Source organism: Pinus tabuliformis, chromosome 5_1 (genome assembly GCF_031772625.1).
Source record: "Pinus tabuliformis cultivar Carrire ecotype Pingquan chromosome 5_1, CPIR1, whole genome shotgun sequence".
In the NCBI taxonomy this organism is placed as follows: Eukaryota; Viridiplantae; Streptophyta; class Pinopsida; order Pinales; family Pinaceae; genus Pinus; species Pinus tabuliformis.
In genome coordinates, this window is record NC_142305.1 from 730,210,078 (window position 1) to 730,226,349 (window position 16,272).

Below are 16,272 nucleotides of genomic sequence, written 5' to 3' on the forward strand. Positions count from 1 at the left end.
GCAAAATGGAAAAAAATGTTAGTAGACATGGTAAAACTATTTCCTTGTGTTTTCTCTTTTCTTTTGTTTATTTTTTTTCTTTTTTTCTTGAGACACATAGGCTTCCTCAGAGGAATTTTTCAACCTACTTGCTGATCCTAGGTGCCTCAAGAGAGGTTTTCACCTAGGGATCTCTATTATTTTTTTCTTCTCTCTTTCTTTTCTCCTGGGCTACCTCAGAGAGGTTTTCAACCCAGGAGTTGGCCTCAGATGCCTCATAGAGGTTTTCATCCAAGCCTTTTTTTCTTTTCTTTTTTTTTTCAACAAAAATATCTGAAGGTGTTGTGGACTGGAAGTTATGACACTCCCAATCACATTGACTTCTCTGCTAATTGTACTGATGAATTCTGCCTTAGACATAGGTTTCCTGAGGAAATGCAACCTATAACCATTGAAAAGCAAGGGGATTCCTTCCTCATTAATGGTTCTGATTTGGACAACTCCATTTTCATGACATTTTTCTACCAGGTATGGGCCTAACCATCTTGTCATTAATTTTCCTTTAAAATATTTGAACCTAGAATCATATAACAAGGCCAAATCCCCTTCTTGAAAAACCTTTTACTTGATATGCTTATCATGCCAGACCTTCCTTTGAAATTGTAAAACTTCAGTGTGCAGGAGGGATTGCATTCAATACTCATCCAAGCCATTCAATTTGAGCATCCTTTCTTGCTGTGCTATGGTGTTGGGCATGGAATCCCCCCACAATAGATTTTTGGGTCTCAAAGCCCAAGTTTTGGTCAGAGAGGTTGTAAAACTCCGCGAATTGCGGGCACGGAGCGCGAAGTGTACAATTTAGTCATAGGGTTGTCTGCCCTAAACATTGTATTGTAAAATAGTGTAAAGTCGGCCTACCGATGGTTTGTGGACCATGGGATTGTATAAATAGAGCGAGGCTCTAAGTTGTAAAGTTAGTTAATGAGTGATGGATAGAGAGAACAACGAAGGAATGGTTCAAGCTTAGAGTAGAATTCTAAGTGTCTTGGGTTGTAGTAGTAGGAAGAGGCTCTGCAGCTAAGTGTGTAGAGTCTGTAGCTGAGTGCGCGGACCCCTGCATCTGAGTGCGCAGGGTGGTGACGGGTTTGTAAGTAAGATTGAAGATTAATTAAAGAGAAGTTGATTCATATTCCTGTGTATTTGCTGTGCATTATATTCTTTATGGTTGTATTCGTTTATGTATTGCGCGCACTGTTATGATTGGTGAATATGCTATAATAACCATAAATCTTACACACACAATTTAAAGAATCAATTAATTAACAAGGATCTTGGGTATTATATGGGTCACGCCCCAAGTAGGGTTGTGCGGAAGCCACACCACAGGTCGCGAAGGGATCACAAGTGTGCGTAGCGAAAGGTCATACTGCGGACCTTCAGAGGCCCATCAAACATCCCTAGGGTGCGGAAACCTGGTTCTAGCACCCTCCCATACTACTTCAGGTGAGACCTTAGTCCGCGCTCTTCGGACTGTTGCCGAAAGCGCCAGTAGTACCGGGATTTGCTTGGCTAAAACACCTTTGAACCTGGGTCAGGCCCCACTATGCCAACAAATGGTTCCGTTTTCAGGACCAGGATCTACATAAAGGATGTCTGATGTCGTGCCACTGGAACACTACAAATAAAGAAATTGAAGAGTGGTTGGACAAGAAGATTCACGAGTTCGTGGCGCAGGAAAAGAGAAATTCGCGAGTATCTAAGGAGCAGTGGTTGGATCGCTACTTGTACACTAAAATCCACGAAATTTTCTTTTCATATTTTCCATCTGAGCTGTATGAGTGGATCGCAAAGTTAGCAGAGAGCTAGGGAAGGTGTAAGCTCGACAAACCAATAGTGTGGAATTTGGAACTAGTGCGCAGACTAGAAGCTTCATAAAATAAGATAGCGCAAGCTGTGGACCACTGGCTCGACCAAATAATAGGAGGATTTATCATTGAGTTCGCGGTAGACATGACCGTCAACTACAACAAGGTAGAGCAACGTTTTCTCAAGGGACCGCAAGGTAAGTACGTTAAATATTTGAACACTTGGATTAAGATGCTATTGTGTGAAAAGTGGGTTATGCGCATAAATTATTGTTTGGGACTACGCGGAGCAGAAAGATCTACAGAAGTAGAAGTAGTGAAGAATTAGAGAACAATCCCTTAATTTCACCCTTGTGGGAGAGCGAGGACGAGCTCGCAAAGGTTTCTCTGAGAAGCGTGATTAGTTTGATAAGGTAGTGAATTCCGTGTTTACCACCTCCACCCACACCGCCACCCGCTTCACCACCCTCACCTCCATCTCCACTCACTCCACCTCTACCACCTCCACAGTTTAGTATGGCAAGTGCAATCAGACTACCGGTGTTCAGTGGAGTAGGAAATGAAGACTCGGACCAATTCTGGTTTGTGGTAAGAGTAGTATGGGAAGCATAGGGAATTGTGGAAGATAATATTAAAAAAAATACGCTAATGAGCACGCTGCAGGATCGCACATTAGCGTGTTATATCAAGCATTCTAATGACCACCCAAACATAGGAATTACAGAGATCCAGACAGTGTTGAACAGGGAATTTAGCAGGCCAAAGTCGAAGACGCAATTAATCATCGGGTTTAAAGAGATCGCGATGCTCCTGAGCGAAACCCCCTGGGATCTGGACCAAAGGATGAAAAGTACAATCCGCAAAGCCAACATGGCGTTAACGGATGCACAACATCGTGCATGGTTTGTGGCCTCACTTATGCCACACTTAAGGATGGCACTGTCACAGCAAAAACTTTTCCCCTGGGCCGCAGCGTTGGAGATGGAAATGAGGTTGCATGAGACCCCTATACAAGACCCTGGATTGGGAGTCTAACAGATCCACGTGTAGCTACAGAATCTGTGTATGGAAATGCAGAGTTTGAAACAGGATAGGGCACGTTGGCCAGAGGTGCACGAGGAAGTATGGTGCATAAAATGTAAGGGCCAAGGCCATGACAAGGACCATTGTCCAATATTTACGAACTACTTAGCAAGAGGAGGGCCAATGCCATTAAGACCAGAGGCACAGGTGGGGCCGAGCACAACATTTGCGTTATGGTGTGCAATCTGCCAGATAGGGGAAAACATACCATGGATAATTGTCATCTGTTGCAGAAGTATACGTAGATGTCCCAACAGTTGTTTTGTAATTTCTGTAGGGTGGTAGGCCTTGACGAATGCACCTGCCGAAGCTATGAACTAATGATGGATGGGACCCCTGCCTACAGGGTGTAGGCCGAAACACGAGCCCTCGACCCAAATGCAAGGATGGCGCACACTGGGTTTTAGGGGCGCGATCGGGGTCGAGGTGGAATGGGACTAGGAAGGGGTCATGACCAGATAATTTGTTACAATTGCGAAGGGCCAGGGAATTATGCCTGCAATTGTACGAACCTGACTAGGATGTCATGTTGGTACTATAATCAGTTGATCATGAAGCGGAAGATTTCCCTTCGCTGATAGTGAAGATGTGCGAAAACGGGATACTCCAGCCCCCTCCAACCCAGAATTTACAAATGATGAGGTCTGAACTGCGCGAAAAAGACCCAAATGTAAACATGATGCTCAAGAGCAGTGTGACAACGAGAGATGATAAAGGGAAGCAGCCAGAAGAAAGTGTGTGGGTTCGTAAGGCTCCTACAAAAGAACCTGAGTTTGATTTAGAATGCGTGAAGGAGACATTCATGGAAGCTAAGAAGAGCTTCACGGAGGTCTCCCCTTTAGGTAGTAAGGATCAACTAGAACCAGGGATGAATCCTTCAATGCTCACTACCTTTCTGGAGACATGCATGAAACTGCTGCATGATAACAAGGTAGTCAAAGGCCTACAAGAACTTATTACTAGGTGCACGGGATTAGGAAAACCCCACGTGGTCCGAAAACTGGGAAAGCATGCATTGCGCACACGAAGAGAGATGAGGTTAATTACACAAATAGGCGAGTACAAAATGGATCAAGTAATCCTGGACCTGGGTTTGGATGCGAATGTACTACTAAAGAAAACGTGGGAACGCATGGGTAGACCCACGTTGCAATGGTCCCCTATTTAGTTACGGATGGTGAACCAACAGAAGATTTTTCCCATGGGAAGATTGCAAGGGGTAAGAGTCGATATTGAAGGCGCGAGCGCACAGGCGGATTTTGAAGTGATAGAGATTGTCGATGACAGCAATCCCTATCCTGCGCTACTAGGAATAGACTGGGCTACTGATATGAATAGAGTCATAAATCTAAAGAAGCACAAAATGACCTTTGAGAAAAAGTCACTACGCGTAGTAGTACTGTTGGACCCAGCCAAAGGAGAGCGATACACTGAGCCGATGCGCGACGGTGATAGTGATGACGATCTTGACTGTATCTATAAGTTAATTGCATAGGGCAAGGATTGGGTGAATCTGACGACAGATGGAAGGATTTCATGGGAGCGCGAAAGCTCCTGCACTTTGGATTCCAACAAAGAGATAGAGCGATGGCAGAATTGGCTGCATGAAGTAACAACACTGAACTGCAACATGATGATTAGGTCATTACGTTGTGTAACAACAAAGGCAATGGAGCTGCCAACATATGATGGATTGTCAGCAGTGGATGAATTTCTGAGCAAATTCGAAGGTGTAGTACCAGAGCAGAAACGACTTAATGCACTGAAGTGGGCACTGCATGCAACACATGCATGATGGTGGGGTGCGCATCAAGGAACATTTGAAGATTGGCGCGGATGCATATAGATGATGCACTTACATTTTGGAAAACCCCAGCTTCAAATGAAGGCCAATCAGATGGGGCGGAACGACTTGTGCGCCCACCTTTCCTGATGGGTACAAACATATGTTGTATAGTCTGCACAAATGCACACCAATCCTTGCCTAGAGAATCGGAACAAACCACAGCAGCAGGAAAGGCGATGCATGTTACCAATTCTCCATGATGAAGCATTCCATAGGGTGTGCGGAGTACTGAACAAGGTTTACCAGGCGAGACGAACTGACTGGGACCTGCGCGTGCCAGCGGTTTGGTGGGCCTATAGGACCATATGAAAAAACTTGAGCACGGAAATGATTCCAAAGGTGTGAAATAGAGTAGAACCTGAGATTTCTGAAGGGAATACCAAAAGGAACCTACACATAATAGCCCCCGTAGTGAGGACAATGCGTGAAGACCAAGATGAAGAAATCACACAGCTACGCGAGGATGACCATATAAGGATTTGGGAAGCCATTCAACGAGGAAAACTTAGACTTCACGAACTTGAAGAAGATCAGGTACGATTGAGGAAGAAAAGCATGTTGATGGACGCTGAGATCAAAAGACTAGAAAACAAGGTCACGCAAGCATATATCGTTCATGAACCAAGGTTGACAAGGCGAGATATGGATGATCATACCACTGTGTTAGATGATTGTTGTTGAGAACTTATGACTTTGATAGCATGGCCGAGACCGCACCTTACCAAACGCAGTAACAAGGGGAGCACAACACATGAGGTAGAATTTGTTGCGCCGGCCGTCGCGAGGACAATTGAGGAGTGTCCACAGACTAGACTGGAAGGCAAATTGGAGTTTCGCATAGATGGTGCAACCACCTGACTAGCCGTAGGGAGCATAGTCTCAACACTCCAGACAGTTGAAAGAGAGCGCGGGACTTTGAATGTGTCTATTTGGGAACTGCGCGATGAGGGAGGTGTGCACAGAATTAGCATGGTACAAGGTTCACGCTCGCACACGTGGGGCTGCACTACCATGTGGGTAGGCTGGGAAGTAACTGTTGATGTCACTGTTCATGATGAGATGTCCAATTTAAGGAAAAAGGGAGCGGGCGACGGGCAATTAAGACACGAATTAAGGGCTAGATTTGGGATGATCTGCTGCCAAGAATGCATTAATGACTCAGAAGTGGGGGGAGCGGTCGAATTCAAATTCAAAAGACACTATAAAACTCCAAGGACTAACCACGAGACAACACTTGGTTGTTTGGGATTTGAGTAGTTGCAGAGTATTGAGCGCCAAGCAATCTTACCATCTTTGAGTATGTGACAGAACATATCCCGTGCAAACACGATGACTGCTACCAAGCCAGGTGTGAAATTTGCCGAAGATATCGCTGAGGAGCCCAGAGATGCGACAGTTGCGCCAAAAGTTCCAAAATCACCACGGACGCCGCAGCCAAAGAAAGATAAACAGACTATGGGACCAGTCCATGTGTCCCCAAGAAACCCACAGTTCAACGAGATATCAATGGAACGAAAAGGCAAGTCCATCACCATTGAGTCAGACGAAGAGGAGGAGGACTTACAGGCTTTGATTGATCAAATAGAGGTGCAAGACGACGTGGAGGAGGACGTCCCACCAATGCCTTCTGCAGCGAAGTTACCCACGTACATCCCTTTGTAGAAAGGGAAAGTTAGGGTGCCCAAAGACTTGGAGGCCACGAACAGTGCGCTCTAGACCCCGCTCCTCCCCGACAGAATTACTTTTGAAGGTCCGCTCCTAGGCTGGGAGCCTACCCTGATATTCGAAGATTGGGACCTCACAAACAGCGAGAAGTTCCCACACCTAGCAATGGAGAGCTTGATGAAGCAAAATTCGGAGGGGCCAATAATCACACTGGAGCCGCAAAAATGGCTGCGCGGTGTGGAGAAGGCCGGAATACTTCATCTACGATGGATAACCAACTTTCACCATGCGCTCGTCACCATTTTCGTCATTAGGCAGTTGCTATGCCTGGTACATGATGGGTATATATGGCTGGAGGAGCTTATTCCCATCACGGCAGAGCTTATTCACCGGATTTCTTGACTTCCTTGTAAGGGAAAGGACCCTGCGATGATGGCGGGCAAAAGCAGTGATTTGGCTCTCACAAAAGCCATGAAAACTAAATACAAGATGGAAAAGAAGAAGCGAGGATATGCAATTGTGAGTATCAAGGAAAAAGGCGTGCGTGTAGCCACCCAGCGCCCCACTGAAAAATTAATGCGAATGTTCCACGCTGATGAAGTACCAGCACCTGTGGTTGCACTGGCTGAACAGTGAGCGGAGGGGGTCTAGTTCAATTGGGATAAGTTCCTCTGTGAGGACTTTTTAACAAACTACAAGGAGGCCCAAGAGCAGGGTAAGACCTTCCACTACGCGTGGTTGCTCTTATCCATATTGTTGATAGTGGGTGAACTACCAAAAGATAGCCAGTTCCCGGATATCGACTAGGACATACCTGAGGCTGCGAAGTATGCTTCGCTTTGGGCCACTAAGGATGCGAAGCAGATTAGCGCCACCAAGGTTTTTTGGATATTGATGGAGGTGAGCATCTGGATGTGGATCAATAGAAGACCACGGTTGTCTCCCACAATGTATGCCACTCTGCAGAGCTTTGCAAAGTTTAAAGCAGACATGCACAACATTTATGTCCAGCATGGAAGGATCCGACAAAGGCATGGATGAAGCTCCCATTCATTGCTACTGACGATGCCATCTTCACAATGTTGGAAACATGGCCTTCGAAGTGGCATGCCATAGACTTGGCAAGAATTGAAAGGGCCACAACTCAGCAAAGGAAGAAGGACACCTTGTTGCACATTGTGTAGTTGGTCGAAAAGAGGCACCAGGAAAAAGCATCAGTAGAGGCAGCCGCACAATAGAAGCTGACCGATGAAGCAGTAGCAGTGCAGACAACAGAAACAACAACAACGCCAATAGAAGAGGCCAAGGAGGGCCATGACATGTCTAGAGGGCAAGGGGATGAGGACATAGACTTGATCGAAGAGCGCATAGACCTAGAAACCACCTCGCAACAGTTGAAACGGCCGCGTGTCCCTGAGAAGCCGGTCCCCAGAAAGAAGGTTAAGGCATCGAAGATGTCTATTGACCCAATCACACTTACAGAAGGTGATCTTTTTGACATCGGTGAAATGGTTCGCGATGTCACTAAGGATGTGCTCTAAGAGGTGATGACGGAGTAGAACACTGTGTTGGGGGCACTAAGCGTGCAGCTATAGGAACTATAGGTGCAAACTCCACAAATAGGAATGATGGCCCCATATGTCGCAGTAGGTACATCAGAGGTAGAACAGATGCTGTGCGCCCGAATGACCAACACTTTTGTGTTCCCTGAGGGTGTGTTAGCAGCAACAAACGAAGTTGACTGAGCTGTGGTGGGTAGGATTAAGGGACTAGGCTTAAACTTGGTTGCCCTTCCGCGAGAAACCCTATACCAGTTACAGGATGGGATCACAGCCGAGCTCTGCGCTAGAGAAGGCCACGCGCTACAGGTATTGAGCGAACAAAAGATCAATATGGAACAGCTCAGCCAACAACGTGATGAACTAGTTGCACAGACTCAAGGACTGGAGCAGGTGGTAGACAATGCTTGTAGAAACATCCTGGAATTGGTCGTCCCAGTAGATCTACCAGTAGCGGAGTAGATCCACCGATTGGCGACTGGATTCCGCGAGGCAAAGGAGGAAGCAACGAGGGTACAACTGGACCTCAACCTTTAGATTTCCAAGCTGCAATTAAAGGCGCAGTCCTCTACACCCTCGGAAGTTAGGGAACAACGCACTGGCACTATTAAAAAAGGGCTGGAAGAAATAGGACAGGCAGTACAGAACTGCACCGCTATGTTGGAGGAATCCTTCACGGTCCTCACTTCATTACAGGAGGACCCCAACATATAGTGCCTGGAAACGGAGGCGCGGGAGCTTCAGGTGCAGTATGACAGTGTGCGCGGAATGGTGCAGATAGTTTTCTTGACCCAACAGCTTGCGAAGCTACAACAGGCAAAGGCGTTGAAAGAACAGGTGGATGCCGCATGGCAAAAAGAGGCAGTCCTTAAAGCGCGCATCCAACCTTGGATTGATGAGGCCTTCCTCATCACTACAGACATCGAAGGAAAGCTCGCACAGATGAAGGTGATGCATGCCTTAAGATAGGGAGTTGCCCCTAATTGCAAGACTTCGGCCAAGAGGGTGGAGCAGATCCATTAGATTGTAGATCAGTGCACTGCGGACCTCCGAGAAGTGAAGGAATGGTTGGAGGGGCTTCGTGCCAAGATCGCCGCACTAGCAGAGTGACTTGGGACAAGTCACGATGATTGTGTTGGGGGCCTATTGGGCATGGAATCCCCCCACAACAGGTTTTTGGGGCTCAAAGCCCAAGTTTTGGTTAGAGATGTTGTAAAACTCTGCAAATTGCGTGCATGGAGCACGAAGTGTAAAATTGAGTCATAGGGTTGTCCGCCCTAAACATTGTATTATAAAATAGTGTAAAGTCGACCTACCCATGGTTCACAGACCATGGGATTGTATAAATAGAGTGAGGCTCTAAGTTGTAAAGTTAGTTAATGAGTGATGGATAGAGAGAATAGCGAAGGAATGGTTCAAGCTTAGAGTAGAATTCTGAGTGTCTTGGGTTGTAGTAGTAGGAAGAGGCTCTGTAATTGAGTGCGTAGAGGCCTAGTAGAGTCTGCAGCTGAGTGCACAAATGCCTAGTAGAGTCTGCAGCTCAGTGCGCAGACCCCTACAGCTAAGTGCGCAGGGCAGTGATGGGTTTGTAAGTAAGATTGAAGATTAATAAAAGAGAAGTTGATTCATATTCCTGTGTATTTTCTGTGCATTATCTTCTTTATGGTTGTATTCATTTATGTATTGTGCGCACTGTTATGATTGATGAATATGTTGTAATAACCATAAATCTTACACACACAAGTTAAGTAATTGGTTAATTAACAAGGATCTTGGGTATTATACGGGTCGTGCCCTGAGTAGGGTTGCGCGGAAGCCGCACCACAGGTCGCGAAGGGATCACAAGTGCGCGTAGCGACAGGTCAGACTATGGACCTCCAGAAGCCCATCAGACATCCCTAGGGTGCGGAAACCTAGTTCTAGCACCCTCCCATACTACTTCGGGTGAGACCTCAGTTCGCGCTCCGTGGAGTGTTGCTTAAAGGGACCAGAGTACCAAGATTTGCTTAGCTAAAACACCTCTGAACCTGGGTGAGGCCCCACTAAGCCAACATATGGTGACATCTAAGTCCAATTGGGCTGCCATTCTCAAAGTGTTATATTCAAACTCAATAGAACTTAGAGCTTTCTTCCTATAAACTAAATCATATGGAGTGAATCAAGTAGTTATCTTCCAAGTGGTGTTATAGGCTCAAGTGGCCTCCACTAATCTATTTTCCAAATCTATCTTGCTACTGCTCGTATCCTTGGTGAGGATGCTCTCCAATGCCCTATTTGTAACCTCTACTTTCGCATCTGCTTGAGGGTGATAAGCATTAGATGTTCAGTGTTTGATATTATGTTGCCTCAGGATATTCTCAATCAAATGTGATGTGAATTGAGCCCCTTGATCTACGACTATCTCCCTTGGATACCCAAACTTGTAGAAAATATTTTCCCTTAAGAACTCAACCACTTTCTTCTTTGTTGCTGCTTTGGCAACTTGTGTCTCAACCCACTTTGTCAAGTAATCAATGCACACAATGATGTACTTTTTATGCCCTGATGGTGGATGAATTGGCCCAATGAAATCCATGCCCCACTTGTCAAATGGCTCTAGGGCCACTTGAGGTTATAGAGGAATCTCATCCCCGGGTGTGGTTTTCCTGATCCTTTGGCACTGATCTAGTCCCAGTTTGAAAAGATTTCCCCCAATCCAAGTGAAAAGGGCACTTTTCGTTACAATTATGTTCTTCTCACTGGATGATAGTTTTGGAGGAAATATCCCAACAACCAGGTAGTTGGCTATGTCAACAAACTGAGAGAGCACTGAGATAACAAATAGGTGTTAATCTAGAAGTTGATCATTGACCATCCCTTCATCACCTACAGTGAAAGTAAGTCTAGACAAAAAAATTGCAACTATATTTTATTTTCTTGGCTTGTCAATGATAGTTAAATCAAACTTTTGTAACACTAACAACCATCTAATGATTCTAGTATTCACATCAGGCTTATTCATCAAAAACTTAATAGCTACATGATCAGTATGCACAAAATTTTGGTATCCAGTGATGTAGTGTCTGAATTTGTTTAAGGAGTGTACAATAGCTAAGAGTTCCTTTTTAGTGAGAGAGTAGTTCAATTAAGCCTTAGGCAAATTTTCACTAATGAAATAAATGGCATAGGGTAACTTATCATCTATTTTCCCCAAGGCTACCCCCACAACTTTTTTTGATGCATCAGTATGGATATGGAAAGGAAAAGCCCAATTGGGACCCCTAAGTATGGGTGTAGTGGTCAATTTCTCTTTTAATATCTCAAGGGCCTCTTGGCAGCTACTTGTCCAATAGAATTCTGAGTCCTTGGCCAACAATCCAAATAATGGTGAAGCCACTTTACTAAAATCCTTGATAAACCTCCTATAATATCCAACTAAGCCCAAGAAACTCCTAACATCCCTCTGATTTTGAGGGGTAGGGACCCTTTTTATGATGGCAATCTTGTTCAGGTCCACTTGTATCCCTTCATGAGATATTGAATGTCCAAGGAAAGTCCCTACATTCATTAAGAATTCACATTTCTCAGGACTCAACAGGAGGTTCATTTCAATGCATTTTCTCAGGACTTTACCTAGATTAGAGAGATCCTTCAGGAAGTCACATCCATAGGGAGTGAAATCATTGATGTATATATCCACAGAGTCATGAAAAATCTTAGCAAAGATGCTCAGAACTTCCCTTTGAAAAGTGGCAGGGGCATTGCATAGACCGAATGGGAGGACTCTATAAGAAAAGGTACCCTAAGGACATGTGAATGTAGTCTTGTCTTGGTCTTTAGGGCTGATCTGGATTTGATTGTAACCACTAAATCCATCCAAGAAAGAGAATAACTTCTTCCTTGCAAGACCATCTAAAACTTGGTCAATGAAAGGAAAAGGGAAATGGTCTTTCTTTGTGGCCTTGTTCAGTTCTCTATAATCCACACAAATCCTCCACTTCCCATTCTTCTTTGGGACTAAGACTAGAGGGGACACCCACTCACTATCTGAGATGGGGTATATGAACCCTACATCCATAAACTTTTGTAATTCTTCCTTTATTGTGTCCTTAAGGGTTGGGTTGATTCTCCTCTGAGGTTGGTGCATAGGTTTTCATCCCTCTTTGATGTAGATGTGATGAGTAGAAACCATGGGATGCATCCCCTTTATTTTTTTATAATTTCAAGAAAAGGCATCTATGTGTTCTCTTAAAATCTTGCACAATTTCTCTTCCTATTTGTCCGAGAGAGGGGTTAATCTTTAAGGTTCTAGATGGGCCAAACTCTACAACTTTGATATGTTAAGGAATTAGGTCAACTGGACATAACTCAATCCAAGGACTACTTTCAGATTCTTTCACTAGCTAATCAAGAGGCATGGTATTTGGGGACTGGCTCTGAAGGATATGGTCAATGAGGCCATCTTCATCAGGTTCCCCCCCTCCTATAACAACGTCTAGGGTATAGATTGTGTAGGATATTGTATGATACTCTTTGTCTTCTTCCTCCTTTTCTAGCCACAAGGGTAAGTCATGCTCAATGGATGGATCAGCAGGAGGATACAATACATTAGAGGAAATTTCAGCCTAAAAGTGGCCTCCTAAAGAAAAATCATAAAATAATAGTTAAAATAATAAAACAAGAGTTATGAATTTTGGAGGGAAAAGAAGAAAGCTATTTTTTTTACTTGTAATTTTGGCTTATCTCCTTATAGGTTTACTCAAATTTCAAGTGTAGACACTTGTTGAATGCGGAATTAAATTCCACATCCAATGAGTACCCATTATCCATACTTTTGAGAAGACCCACATTGATAAAAATTGAAGATACATTAAAAAAACGTGTTGAACACACTTTTTTAATGTATCTTCAATTTTTGTCAATGTGGGTCTTATCAAAAGTATGGATAATGGGTACTCGTTGGATGTGAAATTTAATTTTGCATCCAACGAGTGTCTACACTTGAAATTCGAGTAAGCCTATAATGAAATAAGCCAAACATTCAATTAAAAAAAGTAGTTTTTCTTCTTTCCCCTCCATAATATTTACATGTACCTCTTTTTAAATTTAAAGGATTTTGATTGGTTTACATATTTTGACATGGAAATTACATGAAAATTTCATGGGCACTTTTAGGCTGAAATTTCCTCTAATGCCAATTGTTTAGACAAATGTCCATTTTTAATGGTTATGTTCCCAACCCTGCAACTAATGTAAGCATCATCAGTGGCTAACCATGGCCTTCCCAAGATGAGAGGATAGCCATTGAACTTGGTTTTGGGCTGGAGAACCAATAAGCCAGTAGCATACTCCTAAGAGTCAATGGAGACCATGACATCCTCAACAACTCCCTCGGGAGTTATTGTGGATCTATCTGCAAGTTGCAGAATTGTAGTTGTCTTTCTCAAAGCTCCTTCGAGGTCTAGATTTAAAATGGTTTCTTTGGTCATCACATTGATGGTAGCCCCAAGATAAATCAAGGTATGAGGGACAATGATGCCATCAATATGCACATCCACTACTAGACTTACAGGGTTAAAGTATTTTGGAAAAATTACTCTCCCCAGCATCAAATCAGATAATTAACCAATAAAATTGATTGTGGGGATGTCTCTTTTTCTTCTCCCATGATGTTTGAAACATTTCTCCTTAATAAGCTTATTATAGATGGGAACATCATTAATAGCCTGGAGAAGGGGTATTTTAACACAGATTCTTCAATTCTCCTAAAAGTTCAATCTCTTATGGGGTGTGTTGGCTAGGGTGGATCAATCTCTTAGGAAAAGGATGTGGATTTACTTGAGGGGTACTCTCTTCCTTTTCTTCTTCAATCCCTTTAGGTGGAGATGGTGTATGGTTATCTCAAAGCGCTCTTCTAGACCTAAGGTTGATCTCTTGGATCTCCACATCATAAGTAGGGTAAGATGTCTCTCCACTGTAGACCTTTTGTGTCTGCTTGTTACTTGGGTTCAGATTGGGTTGAGCAAGCATTTGAGGTTGCTTGGGTGGAGGCAATAAAGTAGGAGGTTGGTTGAGTTGAAGCCTCCAACCTTGTGATGGGTTGTTCCATTTAGGAGGTTGGGAAGCATATGGATGAAATGGTTGATTGATAGTTTGAGGATGATATGGAGGAACATAGGGCCAAGAAGGAGGTTTGGAACATGATGGATGAGTGGAAGAGTACCAGGGTGGAAAGGGTGCATTATGGTTTGGATGGTAATAAGAGTAAGATACACCTTGCATGCCTTGTTGGTATGACTGAGGTCCTTGAGGCCTCCTTTGATTTATAAAGTATAGTTTCTCAGCCCCACCTTCTTCCCCTTGGTATACAAATTTTAAACCAGAAAAATAAGGGAATTTATCTGTGGCATGGTTTTCCTCACAGACTGAGCAGACCTCTATGACATTTAATGGGAATTCATTCATGGGGTGCCTTCTAGTGCATTTAGGGTAGAAAATAGCTAGGGATCTCTCTAATTCCTCTTGTTTCCTCTTGATCTGCATGGTATCCATTTGCAAAGAAAAGGTATGCAACATTTTAGTTTTAAAGTCCTCCAACATGTTATCAATCTCATTCTTGATGGAAGTTGTGGAAGGAGAGGAACTGAGCAAGCCTTGAGTAGCCCTACCCTTCTTTCTAGCAACCCTAGAGTGATTCTTGAACATAATTTTAATGTCATCATAGGATAACTGATAGATATATACCCCAGAGAACATGTTGAGGGTCTCCAACATGTCCTCCCCGATCCCTCAGATAAAAACTAATTTGAGTGATTCAGGATCAAGGGTGCACCTGACCCTCCTATAACTGAGTTGAAATATCTCCTCATAGTCTTTTAGTGATTCGTCCAGTCCAAGAGTCATTCTAAAGATTTCTTCCTTCATTTATTTGGACATACAATAGTTCCTTTACTTGTCATTAAAGGCTTGTTGCATTTGAGGCTAGGTATTGATGTTACCCCCAGGCAAACCCATAAACAAGCACAAGGCTACATCGTTAAGGGTAGAGGGGAATAGGTTCAACTTCTGGTCATCAGAGGCATAGTAATAGGTCCTACATACAACAAAAAATTCAAACATGAAGGTATCAGGATCCTCAGAGGTTAAGTCATGAAAGTGTGGAAGGGAGGTAGGTCTTATATTCTTCATTCTAGCCTCTCCATTAGTCTCTCTTATAGGAAAAACCTCATTGTTCTTGTTTTTAGCCATAGGTTGGGTAGGTGAAGTGGGTTCTTCTTCTTCCACAATAGGTTCTTCAAATATTTTAGGTTTCTCACCTAGAGGGTGTTATATCTCCCCTTTAGTTAGAGAGGGAAGCTGACAGTCACCGAAGAAGAGTGAAAGTTGACTGCTTGAGGGAGTGGGGGTTTTTGGTAAGAATTTTCCTTGAGTATCTCTACTCCTACGAGGCATGAAAGAAAAAATTTCTCTTTTTCTTTTATGTTTATTCTTCAGAACTGCATGCAAAACATAAAATAATGCTTAAGCAGAAATAATGTCTGCCTAGACACCTCCCCGATAATGTCGCCAAAAAAGAGGTAATCCCAGTTATTGCACCAAGAGTGTTGCAACTCCCAAGGGCTCCTCAACTCTATTTATTAACCCGGGGTTCGTACAAACTTCGAGGTGACAATGCTATATGCATTGTAGATTGGATTCTTCTCATGCCACCCTTAACTAGGACGTATGATCAACAGTGTTCCAAAACCATTCCTCCTACTGCATTATAATGAAAGTTAGCTAATGAAGGTGAAATTTAGAAGCTACCTCTAACTTTGAAAAGGAAAATGCTATTAAATTCAACTTGAAAATATCATAGAAACAATTCATGAAAAGGAAAGTGTTAAACTACTTGTAGAAAGGAAACTACATTATCTTGCAATCATCCATATAGTTATCAGATCTACTTGTAGAAAAGAAGCTAACCTACCAAACCCACAGGGGCGTCACTCAATGGACCTCTGACATATCACGTGCATTCATGGTATACTAAACAATACCCCTAATTTGACTACATATTGGAAAATACCTCTAAAAATCACATTATTTAACCCCCTACCAATATGAACCCAATACACCTTCCCAATTTGAAAACCCCCTATTTTCACTAGATATTGCAGGTATCCACTTTTATATTAACATTTTTTATAACCCTTTATATTTTTCCATTATCTTTGATCTCCAATTTTTATACCTGCCAATATAAAATCCCTTTACCCCATATATATCCCCCAATATGAATTCACGTGGTATGGTA